This window comes from Triticum dicoccoides, chromosome 2A (genome assembly GCF_002162155.2).
Source record: "Triticum dicoccoides isolate Atlit2015 ecotype Zavitan chromosome 2A, WEW_v2.0, whole genome shotgun sequence".
NCBI classification, from domain to species: Eukaryota; Viridiplantae; Streptophyta; class Magnoliopsida; order Poales; family Poaceae; genus Triticum; species Triticum dicoccoides.
This window is the reverse complement of record NC_041382.1, coordinates 430,120,628-430,130,225: the sequence shown is the minus strand read 5'-3', so window position 1 is coordinate 430,130,225 and position 9,598 is coordinate 430,120,628.

The following is a 9,598-nucleotide window of genomic DNA, read 5'->3' as shown; positions in this document are numbered from 1 at the left end:
CGAGGGCCCAAGGCCGGCCCTCTCCCGTCGCCGCCTGGGCCAGAGGCGCCCGCGCCGGCTGCCTCTTCTCCTATCTCGCCCCGCCGCCGCACGTCGTCCGCCGCGAGAGCTCCGACGAGCTCTGGCGCCGCCCCACCGTGCCGCTTCCGGCGCCGCCCCGCCGCCACGGCTCCGGCCACCACCGCCCGGACGCCGGCCGCCTCCTCCTCCCTCACCGGCGCACGTCCTCACCTCCTCCGACGAGCTCTCCGACCGGATCCACCGCGTCAAGTCCGGCCGACGAACCTCGAAGTCCGTGCACTGCTACAGCGTTCTCAGATCCAGATCTAGATCCGGTTGACTTTCCGTCCCTAACCCTAATTTTTTGGCTATGTAGGTCCGTTTTGGGCATATAGCATATCAAAACGTTCGCCTCAGAGATTACATCATTTCATCTCATTGCATCATTTTCATTTGAGTTCATCTTGATGCCCGAAATGCGGTTAGAAGAGTGATATTTGAGATAATTGTTAGATCTGCTGCTCCAATTAGATATTTGTCATTTTTTGCCATGATTATTGTGTGCATGATATGCCCCTGAGCTCTTCATGAGTTTTGTTATATGTTTTGCCATCTATCCAGAGGTGCAACCCATGTATTTTTGGGATGTGTGTGGTGACTAGCACAAGCTTGCAAAGTGGTGCATTCGTTAATGCTGATTTCATGGACTTAGCATTTCCACTAAGTCCTTGGACTATTTATCTCATATGCCATATGTTCATGTTGTTTCCTAGTGATCCGTGCCTCTTTTGAGGATGGTCAGTAAGGATGTTTTGTTAATCTTGTAGTGCTCTATCCATCCATGTCTTTGTTTGCAATTATGGAGCACCCTAGCTTGAGTCAATCGAGCTCTACTTTTGTCATTTCGGGAATCTGGGTAAATTGTCTACTTGTTAGCGATTTTGCCGAGGGTGTGGTAGTTGATCCGTGCATGCTATGTTATTGTTCTTTCCATGTCTAGCTTGTATTATGTGTATTCTTGATGGGTGTATGCTTAGATTGTCATGACTTCCTCCGTAGTGAGTGCATCGAGCTCGTAAACATGCCTACTTGATATCTGTTTCAGCATGCTCCAGTTTTCACTAAGTCTGAGAACTGATTATGTTTTTGCCATGTTCACATGCTTGCAAATGTATTTTCTGATCCCTTTTGGCTCAAGGTCACTAAGGGATTTTTGTTAAGCTCTTTGAGTAGCTCCCTTCCATGCTTTACTTTGCCATGTTCAGGTCCTGTAGCATATAGTTTTCATGCTCCAAAGAGTGCTATCTGATCTGAAATTCCAGACAAGTGTTAATTTCACTAAGTCTGAAATCTGTTTACCAGATGCATTTTTGCCATGCTTGTTTGTACCTGTTAATGGATGAATTGGGCGTAGCTCAGTGCTAGTCTTTTGTTAAGCATCATGAATGGATCCCTGCCATGTATTTTGATGCCATGTTTGGGTGCTGTATCATGTTCATCTTGTTGCATTTAGATGGCTACTTGCTGTAAATCGCAGAACGTGGTCATATTTGAATTGCTTGCCATTTCCAAACCGTAACTCCGATTCCGGTGATCTTTATATCGTTTTCAAGCGATTTCATCTCATCTTTCCAGTGGCACACTTGGATTTCCAAGTTGAGGCCAGGTTCATTCATTCCTTGTCAAATCTTGCATATGCATCACATATTGCATCCCGCATAGCATACCATCTTTGCATCATATTGTTTGAGCCTTGCACGTGGTTGATTGTGTCCTTGTTGCTTGTTTGTCTTGTTTGGGTAGAGCTGGGAGACGAGTTCACTAATGAGGAGCCCGTTGAGTTTGCTTTCGAGGATCCAGTCAACTCTGACAACTTTGCAGGCAAGATGATCATACCCTCGAAATCACTACTATCTTTGCTATGCTAGATGCTCGCTCTTTTGCTATGCCTATGCTACGATACCTACCACTTGCTTATCATGCCTCCCAAATTGCCGTGTCAAACCTCTAACCCACCATGTCCTAGCAAACCGTTGATTGGCTATGTTACCGCTTTGCTCAGCCCCTCTTATAGTGTTGCTAGTTGCAGGTGAAGATTGGAGACCGTTCCTTGTTGGAACACTATTTACTTGTTGGGATATCATTATATTGCCATGTTATCTTAATGCATCTATATACTTGGTAAAGGGTGGAAGGCTCGGCCTCTCACCTAGTGTTTTGTTCCACTCTTGCCGCCCTAGTTTCCGTCATATCAGTGTTATGTTCCCGGATTTTTGCGTTCCTTACGCGGTTGGGTTATAATGGGAACCCCTTGATAGTTCGCCTTGATTAAAGCTTTTCCAGCAATACCCAACCTTGGTTTTACCATTTGCCACCTAGCCTCCTTTTCCCTTGGGTTTCCGGAGCCCGAGGGTCATCTTATTTAAGCCCCCCCGGGCCAGTGCTCCTCTGAGTGTTGGTCCAACCGAGCGATGTCCGGGGCTATCAGGGGCTACTCTGGGCTGGCCTACACGACGTCTGGCTCATCTGAGTGTGCCCTTAGAATGAGATATGTGCAGCTCCTATCGGGATTTGTCGACACATTCGGGCGGTGTTGCTGGTTTTGTTTTAACTTGTCGAAGTGTCTTGAAGAACCGAGATACCGAGTCTGATCGGAATGTCTCGGGAGGAGGTCTATTCCTTCGTTGACCGTGAGAGCTTGTCATGGGCTAAGTTGGGACTCCCCTGCAGGGTTTTGAACTTTCGAAAGCCATGCCCGCGGTTATGGGCAGATGGGAATTTGTTAATGTCCGGTTGTAGATAACTTGAACCTTAACTTAATTAAAATGAATCAACTGTGTGAGTTACCATGATGGTCTCTTCTCGGCGGAGTTCGGGAAGTGAACACGGTGTTGGAGTAATGCTTGCCGTAGGATGCCCTCTAGTTACTCGCTCGTGCTTTGCCTCCTCTTCTCGCTCTCTTTTGCGAACAGGATAGCCACCATATATGCTAGTCGCTTGCTGCAGCTCCACATATTTTCCTTGCCTTACCTATTAAGCTTAAATAGTCTTGATCGCGAGGGTGCGAGATTGTTGAGTCCCTGTGGCTCACAGATTACTTCCAAACCAGATGCAGGGCCTGATGATTCCGTTCCAGATGACGCAGTTGAGCTCAAGTGGGAGTTCAACGAGGACTCACGCAGATACTACGTGTCTTTCCCTGATGATCAGTAGTGGTGCCCAGTTGGGGTGATCGGGACCGTGTCGCATGTTGGTTTATCTTTTTATTTTGGCGCCGTAGTCGGGCCATGAGTGTTTGAATGTCGTAATGCTATTTATGTACTTTGATTGACGTGGTGAGTGTATGCCAACTGTGTTTCTCCCCTTTTATTATCTATATTACATGGGATGTTGTGAAGATTGCCTAACTTGCGACATTGCTTTCAATGCGATTATGCCTCTAAGTCATGCCTCGACACATGGGAGCTATAGTCACATCGAGGGCGTTACAAGTTGGCATCAGAGCCTTCCCCGACCTTAGGAGCCCCCATTGCTTGATTGTTTTTAGCAGCCGAGTTGTGTCTAGAAAAAATGTTTTGAGTCATTTAGGAATTATATATCGGAGAGTTTAGGAATTCTTTTACTCCCCAGTCTCCTCATCACTCTGGTAAGGCATCCTGACGTAGAGTTTTGACTCTTCTCTTCTCAAATTTCACTAAAAAACTTTTTTAGGATCACGCAGGTATCTTGGTATCGTTTCGATGGTTTTGTGATGAGAACATTGTTCTTGGTGCCTCCTGTCTTTAGGGGTTGTGGCAGTGTCCCGGGGAGTTGAGCTCCGAGGTGTTGTCATCACAATTTTATCGTTGCAGTTCTGGAATACCTGAGTTTAGTACGCCGACATCGAAAATCTCTTTTATGCAGTTCGTTGGTGAGATAACCTCGACGCCACCCAGTACTGGGGCGGGAGTTCGGGAGTATCGCCATAACTTGTATAACGGATGCTTTTCGAAGGTTGAGGTAGATGGTTTCCGAAGTTTTTCTCGGTTATGTGTTGAAGGATGGATACAGCTGGATGTAGGATTTGCTAGATTTGGGTGAGATATTATGCTTCCCCTGTATCCCCAACACCTTATTGCATAACCAGAAAGGTTCGGGAGTTTCATAGGTGGGAATTCTTGTAGCTCTAGTTCTTCTTCCATGGATATTTGGTTTGAGATTGGGATTTCTTACCGAGTATTCATTCTTGATCCGACCTTGTTGATTTATTTCTCTACCTAAATTCTAAGTGGCTTCTCAATTTATGGATATGTGACCATTTCAAGAGGAATGCATTCGTTCTTATGTTCGGATGTGAAGACTTTATGTTGCATTTTTCATTCCGTTGGATTCAGCTTCAATATTTGTCTGTCAATGTGCTAATGGTTGTCACCCTCTTCAGGATGGCTCCCGCTAAGAGCACCAATCAGAATCAGAATCAGGATCCGCCACCACCTCCACCTCCTCCGGAGGCATGGCAAGCTGTGATGGCCGCAACCAATGCAAACACGCAGTTGATCATGCAAATTCTTCAAGAGCGCAATCAAGCGAACCAAGGCAACCAAGGCAACAATAAAAATCACTTTGCTACACTCAACCAGTTCCTTGCTAATGGGCCAAAGACTTTCAGCAATTGTGTTGAGGCAACTGATGCTGACGATTGGCTCATGGATATGTGCAAGCATTTTGAGTGCAGTAACGTTAGGCCTGAGGACTTTGTCAAGTTCTCTTCCGTCCAACTCAAAGACCAAGTTGCATAATGGTTCCAGCAGTACAAGGATTCCAGAGGAGGACGTGTGATTACCTGGGATGAATTCCGTCAAGACTTCAAAGCTCATCACATCCCTCAGAGCATGGTTGAAAGCAAGCGTGAGTAATTCCGCAACCTGAAGCAAGGCTCTTTGTCTGTCTATGACTACAACAAGTTGTTTCAGAAGCTCGCCCGCTTTGCTAAGCAGGACGTCCCTGATGAGAAGAGCATGATATACCAGTTCAGGGGTGGTCTCAAAGAAGAAATCCAGCTAGCTCTTGTTCTCTTTGAGCCCTTGAGGTATGATGAGTTCTACAACATGACATTGAAGCAAGAGGCTGATCAACTGAGGTGTGATGCTTCCAAGAAGCGAGTCAGGGATGGTACTCCTTCTTCCTCTACTCAAGTGGCCAAGCAGCAGAAGTATTGGCTTCCTCCTCCTCCGTTCCGTCAGCCGTATCAGCAGAAGAGCAAATGTGGCAGTGGATCTTCCCACTCACCCAACCCTGGCTTTCAGAACAAGACTTCGTCTCAAGCTCCAAGATCAAGTGCTCCGTATCACCGTCCGCTTTCAGAGGTCACGTGCAACAAGTGCCAACAGAAGGGTCACTATGCCAGCAAGTGCTTCAACCAGAGGCGTCTCCCTCCTCCTCCTCCTGTGAGATCGGCAAGTACAGCTATGGTCAAGCATAACACCAAGTCCGCCAAGGTCAACTTGATGAATGCAGCTCAGGCATAGGACTTGTCAGATGTCATCATGGGTAACCTTCCTGTTAATGATATTCCTGCAAAAGTTCTTTTTGACACGGGTGCATCACATTGTTTCATCTCGAGACCATTTGTTTCTAAGCATGAGTTGCCTTTACAAGATTTGCCTAGACAGTTATCTGTTGTTTCTCCGGGTAAATTCATGAATGCAAGCGCTATCGCCCCGGATGTTACTATCACATTGGGCGACTACAAGTTCCTTTCTTCTCTGGTGGTTCTTGGTAACTCGGATATTGATCTTATTCTCGGAATGGATTGACTTTCTAAGCACAAGGCGCATCTTGATTGTGCAGCCAGGCAGATTCAATTGACTCATTCGTCTGAGGATGTAATTGTATTTGCCACTCGTGATGATACCATCCGTCTGTTTTCTCTCAATGAGAAGGGTGAACTGGATGCTATCTTGCAAATTCCAGTCGTTTGCGAATATCAAGACGTCTTTCCAGAAGAGCTTCCAGGAATGCCTCCGCACCGGCCAGTTGAATTCGTCATTGATCTTGAGCCCGGCACGGAACCTGTGTGCAAGCGTCCTTACAAGCTCGGACCTGAAGAGTTGAAGGATCTGAAGAAGCAACTCGATATTCAAGAGAGAATGGGTCTCATCCGACCTAGTTCTTTTCCGTGGGGTTGTGGTGTTCTTTTTGTGAAGAAGAAGGATGGAACGGACCGACTTTGTGTTAATTACCGTCCATTGAACAAGAAGACCATCAAGAACAAATACCCACTTCCCAACATCAACAAGCTGTTCGAACAACTCAAAGGGGCCCAAGTATTCTCCAAGCTTGATCTCCGTATGGGTTATCACCAGATTCGAATCCGTGAGCAAGATATTCCCAAGACAGCTTCCAGGACAAGCTATGGTTCATATGAATACACTGTCATGTCTTTTGGCCTCATCAACGCTCCTCCGACTTTCTCTCGCATGATGAACTTCATCTTCAATGCCTACACCAATGACTTCATTTTGGTCTATCTCGACGACATTCTGGTTTTCTCGAAGAACAAGGAAGATCATGCCAAGCACTTGCGTTTGGTACTCGATAAGCTCAGAGAACACCAGTTCTACGCCAAGTTCTCCAAGTGCGAATTTTGGCTCGATGAGGTTCTTTATCTTGGGCATATCATCTCTGCCAAGGGTATTGCGGTGAATCCCGAGAAGGTGTCTGCAATTGTGAATTGGGAACCACCTCAGAACATGAAGCAACTCCTTAGCTTCCTCGGTCTCGCAAGCTACTGTCGAAGATTCGTTGAAAACTTTTCTAAGATCACGAAGCCTCTCTCAAATCTTCTCCAGAAGCACGTAAAGTACGTTTGGTCTCCGGAGTGTGACATTGCTTTAAACACTTTGAAAGAGAAATTGGTCACCGCTCCAGTTCTGACTCCGCCTGATGAATCCAAGCCGTACGAGGTCTTTTGCGATGCCTCTCTCCAAGGTCTTGGTGCAGTGTTGATGCAAGAGAAGAAAGTTGTGGCTTATACCTCTCGCCAATTGAAGCCCAACGAGAAGAACTACCCCACTCATGATCTCGAGTTGGCGGCAGTTGTGCATGCTCTTTTGACTTGGAGACATCTCTTATTGGGAAGAAAAGTGGACATTTTCACTGACCACAAGAGTCTCAAGTACATCTTCACTCAGACTAATCTCAACCTCAGGCAAACTTGATGGGTCGAAATGATTCAAGAGTATAATCCGAGTATCGAGTATACTCCAGGCAAGGCCAATGTGATTGCTGACGCATTGAGCAGGAAGGCTTACTGCAACAGTCTGATTCTCAAGCCTTATCAACCCGAGCTTTGTGAAGCTTTCCGCAAACTTAATCTGCAAGTTGTTCCTCAAGGTTTCCTCACCAACCTTCAAGTCTCTCCTACCTTGGAAGACCAGATTCGCCAAGCCCAACTTCTTGATGCTATGGTGAAAAAGGTGAAGATTGGGATTGCCAAGAGTCAACCCAAGTACAAGTGCTACTGCCTTGATGACAAGGATACTCTCTTCTTCGAGGATCATATTGTTGTGCCCCAAGGTGATCTACGTAAGGTTATCATGAACGAGGCTCACAATTCTCTCCTCTCAATCCACCCTGGGAGCACGAAGATGTATCAGGACCTTAAGCAAACTTATTGGTGGACTCGAATGAAGCGCGAGATTGCTCAATTCGTGAATGAATGTGATGTCCGCAGAAGAGTGAGGGCAGAACACCAAAGGCCAGATGGTCTCCTCCAACCTCTTGCCATTCCAGAATGGAAGTTTGACCACATTGAGATGGACTTCATGACTGGGTTCCCAAAGTCCAAACGTGGCAATGATGCTATATTCGTTGTCATCGACAAACTCACTAAAGTGGCTCACTTTCTGCCTATCAAAGAGTTAATCACTGCAGCTCAATTGGCGGAACTCTATACCTCTCGAATTGTCTCTCTGCATGGTATTCCACAAGTGATCTCTTTAGACCGTGGCAGCATCTTTACCTCCAAGTTTTGAGATTCTTTTCAGAAGGCCATGGGCACCAACATCCGCTTCAGCACAGCTTTCCATCCTCAAATGAGCGGTCAAGTTGAGCGTGTCAACCAGATTCTTGAACATATGCTCATGGCTTGTGTGATCTCCTTCGGCATGAAGTGGGAGGATTGTCTTCCTTATGCTAAATTCTCCTACAACAACAGTTTTCAAGCAAGTTTGGGCAAGGCCCCATTTGAAATTCTGTATGGCAGGAAGTGCCGTACCCCTCTCAACTGGTCTGAAACCGGTGAACATCAGCTTTTGGGTAATGACTTAATCACAGAGGCAGAGGAAATGTGCAAAGTCATTCGAGATAACCTCAAAGCAGCCCAATCCCACCAGAAGAGCTACTATGATAGTAAGCACCGTGATTTGGCTTTCGAGATCGGAGATCATGTTTACCTCCGCGTCTCTCCTATGAAAGGTACTCGTCGCTTCGGTATCAAAGGGAAGCTTGCCCCTAGATATGTGGGTCCTTTCAAGATCGTCAGCAAGAGAGGCGATCTCGCCTATCAACTCGAGCTTCCTTCAAACTTTGCAAATGTTCATGATGTGTTCCATGTCTCTCAGCTTTGAAAGTGCTTCAAGACTCCTGACCGCATCGTCAACTTCAAGGACATTGAGCTCTAAGAAGATCTCTCATATCGTGAGCACCCCGTTGCTATTCTTGAAGAGACTGAACGCAAGACTCGCAACAAGTCAATCAAATTCCTCAAAGTAAAGTGGTCACACCATTCCGACCGTGAAGATACCTGGGAACGCGAGGATCACCTCCGTTCTGAGTACCCGGTGTTCTTTCAGTCCTAAATCTCGGGACGAGATCCTTTCGTAGTAGTGGAGTGTTGTAACACCCCGGATGTAATTTACCCAATATGTACTCCAACTCTTGTCGTTTCCGGCCTTAAGTTATTTTATTTTCCCGGGTTCGGGTCTTTGTCTCCGTGTGTTGTTATCGTTGTCGTGCATCTCATATCATTTCATCATGTGCATTGCATTTGCATACGTGTTCATCTCATGCACTCGAGCATTTTCCCCGTTGTTCATTTTGCATTCCGGCGCTTCGTTCTCCTCCGGTGGTCTTTTCTACCTTTCTTTCATGTGTGGGGATTAAACATTTCTGGATTGGACAGAGACTTGCCAAGCGGCCTTGGTTTACTACCGGTAGACCGCCTGTCAAGTTTCGTACCATTTGGACTTCGTTTGATGCTCCAACGGTTAACCGAGGGACCAGAAAGGCCTCGTGTGTGTTGCAGCCCAACACCCCTCCATTTTGGCCGAAAACCCACCAAAACCCTCTCCATCATCTAGAGCGTTTGATCATGATCGCGTGGCCGAAAACCGCACCTCATTTGGATACTCCTAGCTCCCTCTATGCCTATTTAAAGACCCCCCCCCCAGAATTTATCCTTCCCCTTCCTCCCGAAACCCTAGATCCATCCCCACCCGCCGCCGCCGGACAAAGTCCGCCGGGCCGGACATTGTCGGACCTGCTCCGCCGCCGCCACGTCAGCCCCGCGAGCCCCACATCACCGCCACTCCCGCCGAGGCCCGCGAGGGCCCAAGGC